Genomic DNA, 12,493 nt, shown 5'->3' with positions numbered 1-12,493 from the left:
AGAGACACCAGTGGCTACACACTGGGGAGAGAATGTTCAGCTGTTCCGGAAGGGATTCATTCAGTCATCTGCTCCGATGATACACCAGCAATTTCACAATCGAGAGAGACCTTTACCCCACTCCGTGAGTGGGCAGGGATTAATTGCACCCTCTGTGCTGCTGAGACACCAGCTTGTCCACACCGATGAGAGACCGTTGACCTGCTCCGTGTTATTGAAGCGATTCTCTCATTCTGCCACCCTCCTGAGACACCAGTTTGTTCATAGTGATGAGAGACCGATTAAATGTTCTGACTGTGGGAAGAGATTTCAAAGGTCCCAGGATCTGAAGAGACACCAGCTGGAGAGAGCAGGAGAGATTCTGTTCACCTGCTCCGTGTGTGGGAAGAGATTCACTCAGTCCTCGAATCTGCTGGCACACCAGCGAGTTCACACTGGGGAGAGGCCAGTGAAACATTCTGACTGTGGGAAAAACATTAAAATTTCCCAGGAGCTGAAGGAACACCAGCTGGAGGGAGCAGGAAAGAGGCCGTTCACCTGCTCTGTGTGTGGGAAGGGATTCACTCAGTCCTCGACTCTGCTGAGACACCAGCGAGTTCACACTGGGGAGAGGCCATTCACCTGCTCTGTGTGTGGGAAGGGATTCATTCAGTCATCCAATCTGCTGATACACCAGCGAGTTCACACTGGGGAGAGGCCATTCACCTGCTCTGTGTGTGGGAAGGGATTCATTCAGTCATCCAATCTGCTGAGACACCAGCGAGTTCACACTGGGGAGAGGCCATTCACGTGCTCTGTGTGTGGGAAGGGATTCATTCAGTCATCCAATCTGCTGATACACAAGCGAGTTCACACTGGGGAGAGGCCATTCACCTGCTGTGTGTGTGGGAAGGGATTCACTCAGTCTTCACATCTGCTGATACACCAGCAAGTTCACACTGGAGAGAGGCCATTCGCCTGCTGTGTGTGTGGGAAGGGATTCACTCAGTCTTCGCATCTGCTGAGACACCAGCGAGTTCACACTGTACTGTAGCACAGGGCCCTGTAAAAAACTGGGGTGACATGAACATGGAATGGATGAATGTTTTATAAATTCTTGGACTGCTGTTTAATCTTTAAGACTGCTGTGCTGATGATTCCCTTCGATTGACTGTTCATGGTGTTCCATAGAATGTACAGCACAGAAACAGGCCATTCGGCCCAACTGGTCCATGCCAGTGTTTATGCCCCACACGAGCCGCCTTTCACCCAACTTAATCTAACGCTATCAACATATCCTCCTATTCCTTTCACACTCATGTGGCTCCCCCTTAAATGCATCTGTACCTTTAGCCTCAACTACTCTTTGTGGTGGTGAGTTCCACATTCTCACCACTCTGAGTAAACAAGTTTCTCCTGAATTCCCTCCTGGATTTATTGGTGACCATCTTATATTTTGTGGATGTTAAAATCCCAATAACTGAGCTGCATTTTAATATTCTGTATAAATAAATCAGCTTTGTTTGAAACATACAGTCGATTGAGTCCTTGTTTCTAAGATAAGACGAGAGCTAATTGATGATTTCTTACAGACATTCCCGGTCCTCTCAATGTCGGTGTCCAGGAGAGAAGCTTCTGTTACTTGATGCGTTTTATTACAATCGAGGTTCTGGAAGTCATTGTGGGGGAATGGAACATTTTAACATTCTCAGCACCTGGTGTCAACATCAAACACTCCCAGGGCAGGTACAGCACAGGTTAGATACAGAGTGAAGCTCCCTCTACACTGTCCCATCAAACACTCCCAGGGCAGGTACAGCACGGGTTAGATACAGAGTAAAGCTCCCTCTACACTGCCCCATCAAACACTACCAGCGCAGGTACAGCACGGGTTAGATACAGAGTAAAGCTCCCTCTAAACTGTCCCATCAAACACTCCCAGGGCAGGTACAGCACGGGTTAGATACAGAGTAAAGCTCCCTCTACACTGTCCTATCAAACACTCCCAGGGCAGGTACAGCACAGGTTAGATACAGAGTAAAGCTCCCTCTACACTGTCCCATCAAACACTCCCAGGGCAGGTACAGCACGGGTTAGATACAGAGTAAAGCTCCCTCTACACTGACCCATCAAACACTCCCAGGGCAGGTCCAGCATGGGTTGCTTACAGAGTAAAGCTCCCTCTACACTGTCCCATCAAACACTCCCAGCGCAGGTACAGCACGGGTTAGATACAGAGTAAAGCTCCCTCTACACTGTCCTATCAAACACTCCCAGGGCAGGTACAGCACGGGTTAGATACAGAGTAAAGCTCCCTCTACACTGTCCCATCAAACACTCCCAGGGCAGGTACAGCACGGGTTAGATACAGAGTAAAGCTCCCTCTACACTGACCCATCAAACACTCCCAGGGCAGGTACAGCACGGGTTGCTTACAGAGTAAAGCTCCCTCTACACTGTCCCATCAAACACTCCCAGGGCAGGTACAGCATGGATTAGATACAGAGTACAGCTCCCTCTAAACTGTCCCATCAAACACTCCCAGTGCAGGTACAGCACGGGGTAGATACAGAGTAAAGCTCCCTCTACACTGTCCCATCAAACACTCCCAGGGCAGGTACAGCACGGGTTAGATACAGAGTAAAGCTCCCTCTACACTGTCCCATCAAGCACTCCCAGGGCAGGTACAGCACGGGTTAGATACAGAGTAAAGCTCCCTCTACACTGTCCCATCAAACACTCCCAGAGCAGGTACAGCACGGGTTAGATACAGAGTAAAGCTCCCTCTACACTGTCCCATCAAACACTCCCAGGGCAGGTACAGCACGGGTTAGATACAGAGTAAAGCTCCCTCTACACTGTCCCATCAAACACTCCCAGGGCAGGTACAGCATGGATTAGATACAGAGTAAAGTTCCCTCTAAACTGCCCCATCAAACACTCCCAGCGCAGGTACAGCACGGGTTAGATACAGAGTAAAGCTCCCTCTACACTGTCCCATCAAACACTCCCAGCGCAGGTACAGCACGGGTTAGATACAGAGTAAAGCTCCCTCTACACTGTCCCATCAAACACTCCCAGGGCAGGTACAGCATACAGATTCCACATCATCAGAGCTAATATCCTTCCTTTAAATTGTGATAATCCCCTCTTTAACCAGCAATGCTACCCCACCTCCTTTTCCTTCCTGCCTATCTATCCTGAATATTGAATACCCCTGGATGTTGAGTTCCCAGCCTTGGCCACCCTGGAGCCATGTTTCCGTAATCCCAATCATATCATATTTGTTTACCTCTATTTGCGCAGCTAATTCATCCACCTTATTACGAATGCTTCTCGCATTAAGACACAAAGCCTTCAGGCTTGTTTTTTTAACGCTCTTAGATCTTTTAGAATTATTATTTACTGTGGCCATGTTTGATTTAATCCCTTGATTTCTCTGCCTGTCACTTTTGTTTTTCTCCTTCCTGTCTTTTGCTTTATCCTTGTTTCCCTTTCCTCTGTCTCCCTGCTCAGGTTCCCAACCCCCTGCCATTTTAGTTTAAACCCTCCCCCAGAGCATTAGCAAACACTCCCCCTAGGACATCGGTCCCAGCCCTGCCCAGGTGCAAACCATCCAGTTTGAACTGGTCCCACCTCCCCCAGAACCGGTTCCAATGTCCCAGGAATTTGAATCCCTCATCCTTGCACCATTCCTCTAGCCACATATTCATCTGAAATATTCTTCTATTTCTACTCTGACTAGCACGTGGCACTGGTAGCAATCCTGAGATTACTACCTTGGAGGTCCTGCTTTTTAATTTACCTCCAACTCCCTATATTCAGCCTTTAGGACCTCATCCCGTTTTTTACCTATATTGTTGGTACCTATATGCACCACGACAACTGGCTGTTCACCCTCCCCCTCCAGAATGCCCTGCAGCCGCTCCGAGACATCATTGAGCCTTGCACCAGGGAGGCAACACACCATCCTGGAGTCTCATTTGCGGCCGCAGAAATGCCTGTCTATTCCGCTTAAAATAGAATCCCCTATTACTATAGCTCTACCCCTCTTTTTCCTCCCGTCCTGTGCAGCAGAGCCACCCCTGGTGCCAGGACGTTGGCTGCTGCTGCCTTCCTCTGATAAGCCATCCCCCCAACAGTATCCAAAGCAGTATATCTGTTTGACAGGGGCTGGCCACAGGGGATCCCTGCACTACCTGCCTGCGCCTAGTACTCTGCCTGTTGGTCAGCCATTCCCTTTCTGCCTGTGCCACCTTTACCAGCGGTGTGACCGACTGATTAAACGTGCTATTCATGACGTCCTCAGCATCGCGAATGGTCCAGTATGTATCCAATCGCTGCTCCAGCACCGCAATGCGGTCTGCCAGTAGCTGCAGCTGGACACACTTCCTGCACACGTAGTTGTCAGGGACACAGGAAGTGTCCCTGAGTTCCCACATAGCGCAGGAGGAGCATACCATGGCACCGGGCTGTCCTGCCATGATTACCCTTTAATTAATTCACATTAAATTAAATCAAATCAATCCCACCAATTACACTACAGATAAATGATATATTTTAGGGCCCTGGTTTACCACCACAGAGACCCTAGAAACAATAAACCACAGAGTTAGAGTTTAAAAAAGAAAGAAATACTCACCAACCAATCACTTACCTGCTTTCTGGTGACGTCACACTTCGATTACTTTTTACTTCTCTCCCTCTCTGAGATTGGAGATTAGTAAACCTACCTGAGTCTCTGGGGCTTTTATACCCTCGCCGCTCGCGTTTCCCGCTGCTACCGCTGTGAGGCCTACCTGAGTCTCTGGGGCATTTGATACCCTCGCCGCTCGCGTTTCCCGCTGCTACCGCTGTGAGGCCTACCTGAGTCTCTGGGGCCCTTTATACCCTCGTCGCTCGTGTTTCCCGCCGTCACCACTGTGAGGCCTACCTGAGTCCCTTGGGGCCTTTTAAAGCCTTGCCGCTCGCCTTTCCCGGTACAGCACGGGTTAGATACAGAGTAAAGCTCCCTCTACACTGTCCCATCAAACACTCCCAGGGCAGGTACAGCACGGGTTAGATACAGAGTAAAGCTCCCTCTACACTGTCCCATCAAAGACTCCCAGGGCTGGTACAGCACGGGTTAGATACAGAGTATAGCTCCCTCTACACTGTCCCATCAAACACTCCCAGGGCAGGTACAGCACGGGTTAGATACAGAGTAAAGCTCCCTCTGCACTGTCCCATCTAGCACTCCCAGGGCAGGTACAGCATGGGTTAGATACAGAGTAATGCTCCCTCTACATTGCCCCATCAAACACTCCCAGGGCAGGTACAGCATGGTAGCAAAATACTGCAGATGTTGGAAATCCGAAATAACAACAGAAAATGCTGGAGAAACTCAGCAGGTCAGGCAACATCCATGGAAAGAAATGGGTTAGATACAGAGTAAAGCTCCCTCTGCACTGTCCCATCAAACACTCCCAGGGCAGGTACAGCACGGGTTAGATACAGAGTAAAGCTCCCTCTACACTGTCTCATCAAACAATGCCAGGTTAGATACAGATTAAAGCTCCATCTACACTGTCCCATCAAACACTCCCAGGGCAGGTACAGCACGGGTTAGATACAGAGTGAAGCACCCTCTAAACTGTCTCGTCAAACAATCCCAGGTTAGATACAGATGAAAGCTCCATCAACACTGTCCCATCAGCACTCCCAGGGCAGGTACAGCACGGGTTAGATACAGAGTAAAGCTCCCTCTACACTGTCCCATCAAACACTCCCAGGGCAGGTACAGCACGGGTTAGATACAGAGTAAAGCTCCCTCGACACTGTCCCATCAAACACTCCCAGGGCAGGTAGAGCACGGGTTAGATACAGACTAAAGCTCCCTCTACACTGACCCATCAAACACTCCCAGGGCAGGTGCAGCATGGGTTAGATACAGAGTAAAGCTCCCTCTACACTGTCCCATCAAACACTCCCAGGGCAGGTACAGCACGGGTTAGATACAGAGTAAAGCTCCCTCTACAATGTCCCATCAAACACTCCCAGGGCAGGTACAGCACGGGTTAGATACAGAGTAAAGCTCCCTCGACACTGTCCCATCAAACACTCCCAGGGCAGGTACAGCACGGGTTAGATACAGACTAAAGCTCCCTCTACACTGACCCATCAAACACTCCCAGGGCAGGTGCAGCATGGGTTAGATACAGAGTAAAGCTCCCTCTACACTGTCCCATCAAACACTCCCAGGGCAGGTACAGCACGGGTTAGATACAGAGTAAAGCTCCCTCTACAATGTCCCATCAAACACTCCCAGGGCAGGTACAGCACGGGTTAGATACAGAGTAAAGCTCCCTCGACACTGTCCCATCAAACACTCCCAGGGCAGGTACAGCACGGGTTAGATACAGACTAAAGCTCCCTCTACACTGACCCATCAAACACTCCCAGGGCAGGTGCAGCATGGGTTAGATACAGAGTAAAGCTCCCTCTACACTGTCCCATCAAACACTCCCAGGGCAGGTACAGCACGGGTTAGATACAGACTAAAGCTCCCTCTACACTGTAAGGATTTCGGGGGTTTCTTTAAACAGGTTTAAGGTAATCTACCTGGCCAGCAGTCCTTTTTGCTGCTGCACTATAAACCAATTTTAAAACAGCGGTTTCTAATCGCTACCCCTCCTTTAGTTCTGAGTGGAGGAACTTATAATTAATGATATTAAAACAGAACACGTGGTTTGAATGAGAGAAAATTATCAAGCTTTATTAACTAAAAGAAACTACAATCACAATATCAAACTATCCCACACGAACACAGTAAAATTGTAAAACTATATATCAAGGGGGTACACACGGCAAAAACGAGGGGTACAATGGTTACAATGTATTGAAACAATCTTAGCAATTCCCTTAAATCACCATCCCCCCTTAACTCCTGCTAGGTTGCCTTGTTGAGAGTCAGAAAATCTCTGCTCACATGGTCCAGCGAAGAGAGAGAGAGAGAGAGAGAGAGAGAGAGAGCTCACCTTATCGTCCCAGGAAGTCAAGAGAGCGAGCTGGCTTCAGCATCTATCTTTATACCTGGTGAGCCCCTCATATCCTGCCTTGCAGGCTGTGTGCAAAATTTCCCTGTGATCGGCTAACTCAAAGTGGTTAGATTGAGTTAATGTGATCTTCAGAGCTCCCTGTGCTGAAACAAAAGAGAGATACATCTGCTCTATAGTCCAGTACTGGGTGACTGGAAACCCATTTAAAGTTAACGCTTCCCATTCAAGGTGCAAATGCCTCTGCTGCAGTTTCAGGTGTATCTAAACAAATGCTAATAGCATTCAGTTGCTTTGTAAACAAAGCAATGTCCTTTGTCTGCATTGAACCTTACTTCCTCACAGAAAGCTGCATTCCAAACCTCTTTTGTCATTCGGCCATGTGGTGTGACAGCCATTTTATCCCTGGAAATTTAAAAAGCACATTGCCCAGGGATACTTTAATCAAAAACATGAATCTTCAGAACTGTAAATTATTGCGAATTCTTACAGTCCGCCCTTGGATACTTCCAGCTTGCTTGTAGTATCCTCTTGAAGAAATGAGCAATGATTTCTGACCCCCCACAAACAACCATCCCCTGTATTTACCTAATAGCTATCTGCCACTGATCCCCATCCCGTCTATTCCCATTAAATTCAAGAAAAAAACCATGGTACGGTAGGCATCTTACAGATACTTCAGTTTTTCAGTAAGGGGTCTCATACCCCTACACGCTTGTAAAATTATACAGTGTAAACCAAATTTACAATCACCTTTTTTTTTTACATCATAAGTTATTACAAAATGTTGCAATCTTAGTTACACAATGTACTCAAATTATCGCAAGCACGGAGAGGGTCCTACGCCTCTGCTCAACTTGGAGTTGTCACAAACTGGTCCCAAGCACGGAGAGGATCCGACGCCTCTGCTCAACTTGGGGCTGCAACACAAATACAAAAAATCATTAAACAACATGCTTAAATGAACCCCGATCATCACGTGCCGATAATGGGTCGCGAAATTCGAGTGGGTATTGCTCCTCCCACTCGGGCAATAAAAGTACCTTCCACCCCCCTTTGATCAGCTTAAACTTTAAAACAGGCAGAATGGATTTAGCGACCAGCCTGCTCCGACCGCCCCGAGCCTTTCCCTTGACCTTTTGTGGAGGCGGGGTACCCCTCACGTTTAAAATTACCTTCCACAGACCGAGACCGGGGAGTATGGGATCTCATGACTCCCAGTCCCTCCCCCTCCCGTCTACCCTCGACTGGCTGCAGAAAATGATGGGTGCCTGTGTGGCGGCACTCTCTGGCCCCACACTGATCCGGCCACCCACTCATCCTTCCCAGCCACAACTTATCTTCTTTGCCCGTGGGCCCCCGGGTGAGTTCCTCCCTCCCCCGACCGCACCCATGCGACTCTTGGGTCTCCCCCTCCTCTATAAAATCATTCCCGGGCCATCACCACCCACCCCCAGGGAACGCGTCCCTATGACCAGGCGTCCGCGCTTCCCCATCGTTACTCCTCAACAGCGAGGTCTCCCGCACGTGAACTTTGGTCAGGATAGTGCTGGGTTGGGGGCCGTGCCCCACCCAGCTGGGGCCATCTCCTCCCCATAGGAGGAGTAGGCAAGTTCCTCCGGACCCTGTCCGGTTTTTCCCGAAGATCGCTGCGGGGTCTCCTGGATTCGTCCAGTGGCGAGGTGATCCCCAACATTCCGCATCTTCATTCGATATCCAGCTCGGGCTGGGCGAACATGGCTGCTTCATTTTCCCATCTCCTGCAAAAACTTAAAAGGGACATGCAGCCAGGTCTCACTAACCTGCTGCCTTAGGTGGAGACATGGTCGGGTCCCTCGACCTCGGACCAAAATACAAACATTTGGCACACATGTAAATTTAAACTCTTTAAACTTAACTTACGACTAGTTAAATCAACAAAACTCAAAAATACCTTAAAAGCACGCTATATACACACACATAGTTATAATACAAATGCCGCCCGTCTCCGGACGGCCAGTCTAATCTCTGGCACTGTCGCAGATTGCTGCTGACTGCAGCGAAGCTGGACTGCCTCCTGTCTCTGGTCCCCCGCAGCTTATGGCTGTTGAGTGGGGGCCTCTGTTCTCTGGCTTCTTCCTGGCTCGGGAGACCGCCCTACTCCACTGTAAAGTGGGTGACCATGCTTTCTTAGGCTGGGGCACCCGCTGAGACCTTCTGAGGGGTGTCTCTATGGGGGAAACTTTGGCTGGCGGACCCTGAGCTTGGGTCACAGCCCCAGCTGGCTGGGAACCTGCTCCCCCATGTCCAAATAGCCCGCACTGTATAATGTACCTGGCAGCCTGCCGGTGTAAATCTCTCTCTGGGTTTGTCTGCTTTTCCCTGGAAACAAGTCACAGTTCCTGTTTTTGTAGGCTGTGAACTTGAACTTGCATAGACAACAAACTCATGTTCCCTCACCCAGGTGGCTTTAACTGGGGAATTTTGGACCTGCCTTTTTCCTGGGGCCAAAACTATCCCCTGCGTGCCTCCCTTGTCCTGGATTTCTGCTACTGGGCCTGCTCTACAGGGGTCCCAGAACTCTCCTCTCCTGTTCCCTGGCTTGAACAGGTTATTCTGAATATGAATGGCTCCTCCCCCCACACAAGCCACAGTGCTTGCCTGTGAACTCGAACTTGCTGTGGGCTGAGGATTCCTATTCTCAGGCTCACTCCTCACGGGCGGACCGTACTTTCGTTGTTGGAGGGGGTACACTGGTCCTGGTCCCCGCCTGCCTAGCGGGACCTGCTGGTGTTCTCCTACCACCCCATTGTCCACCTCTCCTTGCTGCCAGAGCTCCTCAAGACCCGGAGCTGTGGGCTGCTGTCTTGGGATCTCTAATTCCCTAGCCAGCCTTTCCCTGGGTGTTGCCTGTGGGGCGGTTTGATTTGGGCTGCTAGTAAAATCCAGCTGACCTGCCTTCGGGCTGATCATGCAAATCATTCCCCTTGCTGCCTTTAAAGCCACGTTAAGACTTTCTATCTCTGCCCTACAGGGGCCATGATCTGCTTCACCAAACCTGGCATTCTCTTCCCGCAGTCTCATCTCATTTTCCCTGGCCTCAGTGATTTGGTATTTTAGGAATTCTATCTCGTTTCTCTCATGGCTCTCTCTCTCGCTAGCTTTTTGGGTGAGGTGTGCATTCTCCTCTTGTAGCCTCATCTCTCTGTCCCTCACCTCTGTGACTTCCTGCACAAGGCGCTCTATAAATGCCTGGCATTTTGTGACCTCTAGTGTGAGGCGTGCATTCTCTACCCGCACCCTCATACCACTAGCTCTGGCCTCATACACCTCTCTGAGGCGTTCTACCTCCGCCTGGCATTTTTCAAGCTGGGACTCCAGATTCTTGGCATCTTTAACCTCCTCCTGCACCCTCTTCTCACCCTCCTTAACCCAGCCACCTATACCATGATAGGTCAGCCTACACGCTGCTGCTAACATCCGCAGGGCTACCTAATGTGCCTCAATAAGTTCCGAGACTCGATGTTAGCGAAACAAAATAAGGCTTTTATTAACTTAGAAAGCAACACGTAAAAGAGAGAGATGTCTTCCTTCTGGAGGCTGATGCCACACTGAGCCAGCTTACAAAAGGGGCCAGGTATGGGCGGAGCCCTACACACAGCACATTCCAGCACATTCCAATACATAATACAATGAGGACTGGGGGAAGGGAAATGACACTGAAACCGACCACAGTCACAGGCAGTGATGAATGGAATATATTTCATCACACTACCCACATACTGAAAACAACGAGAGAAACAAGAGCTGGTGTTTTCTCCAGATCCAGAACACTTATTAAATCAAAAACTGCCTCCACTCCTACCTGGCTTGCCATTGTAAGGATTTCGGGGGTTTCTTTAAACTGGTTTAAGGTAATCTACCTGGCCAGCAGTCCTTTTTGCTGCTGCACTCTAAACCAATTTACAAACAGCGGTTTCTAATCGCTACCCCTCCTTTAGTTCTGAGTGGAGGAACTTATAATTAATGATATTAAAACGGAACACGTGGTTTGGATGAGAGAAAATTATCAAGCTTTATTAACTAAAAGAAACTACAATCACAATATCAAACTATCCCACACGAACACAGTAAAATTGCAAAACTATATATCAAGGGGGTACACACGGCAAAAACGAGGGGTACAATGGCTGCAATGTATTTAAACAATCTTAGCAATTCCCTTAAATCACCATCCCCCCTTAACTCCTGCTAGGTTGCCTTGTTGAGAGTCAGAAAATCTCTGCTCACATGGTCCAGCGAAGAGAGAGAGAGAGAGAGAGAGAGAGAGGGAGAGCTCACCTTATCGTCCCAGGAAGTCAAGAGTCAAGAGCCAAGAGCCAAGAGTCAAGAGAGCGAGCTGGCTGCTCAGCCCTTTTTTTATACCTGGTGAGCCCCTCACATCCGTGCCTTGCAAGGGCTGTGTGCAAAATTAACCCCAAAGCTGTGATAGGCTAACTCAAAGTGGTTAGATTGAGTTAATGTGATTTTCAGAGCTCCCTTTGCTGAAACAAAACGGAGATACATCTGCTCTATAGTCCAGTACTGGGTGATTGGAAACCCATTCAAAGTTAACGCTTCCCATTCAAGGTGCAAACGTCTCTTCTGCAGTTTCAGGTGTATCTAAACAAATGCTAATAGCATTCAGTTGCTTTGTAAACAAAGCATTGTCCTTTGTCTTCATTGAACCTCACTTCCACACAGAAAGCTGCATTCCAAACCTCTTTCGTCCTTCAGCCATGTGGTGTGACAGCCATTTTATCCTTGGAAATTTAAAAAGCACATTGCCCAGGGATACTTTAATCAAAAACATGAATCTTCAGAACTGTAAATTATTGCGAATTCTTATAACACTGTCGCATCAACCACTCCCAGGGCAGGTACAGCACGGGATAGATACAGAGTAAAGCTCCCTCTACAAGGTCCCATCAAACGCTCCCAGGGCAGGTACAGCACGGGGTTAGATACAGAGTAAAGCTCCCTCTACAATGTCCCATCAAACATTCCCAGGGCAGGTAAAGCATGGGTTAGATACACAGTAAAGCTCCCTCTACACTGTCCCATCAAACACTCCCAGGGCAGGTACAGCACGGGTTAGACACAGAGTAAAGCCCCCTCGACACTGTCCCATCAAACACTCCCAGGGCAGGTACAGCACAGGTTTGATACAGAGTAAAGCTCCCTCTACACTGTCCCTTCAAAATCTCCCAGGGCAAGTACAGCACGGGTTAGATACAGAGTAAAGCTTCCTGTACACTGTCTCATCAAACACTCCCAGGGCAGGTACAGCATGAGTTACGTACAGAGTAAAGCTCCCTCTACACTGTCCCATCCAACTTTCCCAGGGCAGGTACAGCATGGGTTAATACAGAGTAAAGCTCCCTCTACACTGTCCCATCAAACACTCCCAGGGCAGGTTCAGCACGGGTTAGATACAGAGTAAAGCTCCCTCTACACTGTCC

Source organism: Somniosus microcephalus, unplaced genomic scaffold (assembly GCF_052327205.1).
Source record: "Somniosus microcephalus isolate GS21.2 unplaced genomic scaffold, FLI_Smic_1.0 unresolved_chr1, whole genome shotgun sequence".
In the NCBI taxonomy this organism is placed as follows: Eukaryota; Metazoa; Chordata; class Chondrichthyes; order Squaliformes; family Somniosidae; genus Somniosus; species Somniosus microcephalus.
The sequence above is the reverse complement of the archived record's forward strand: the minus strand, read 5'-3'. Positions refer to the sequence as shown.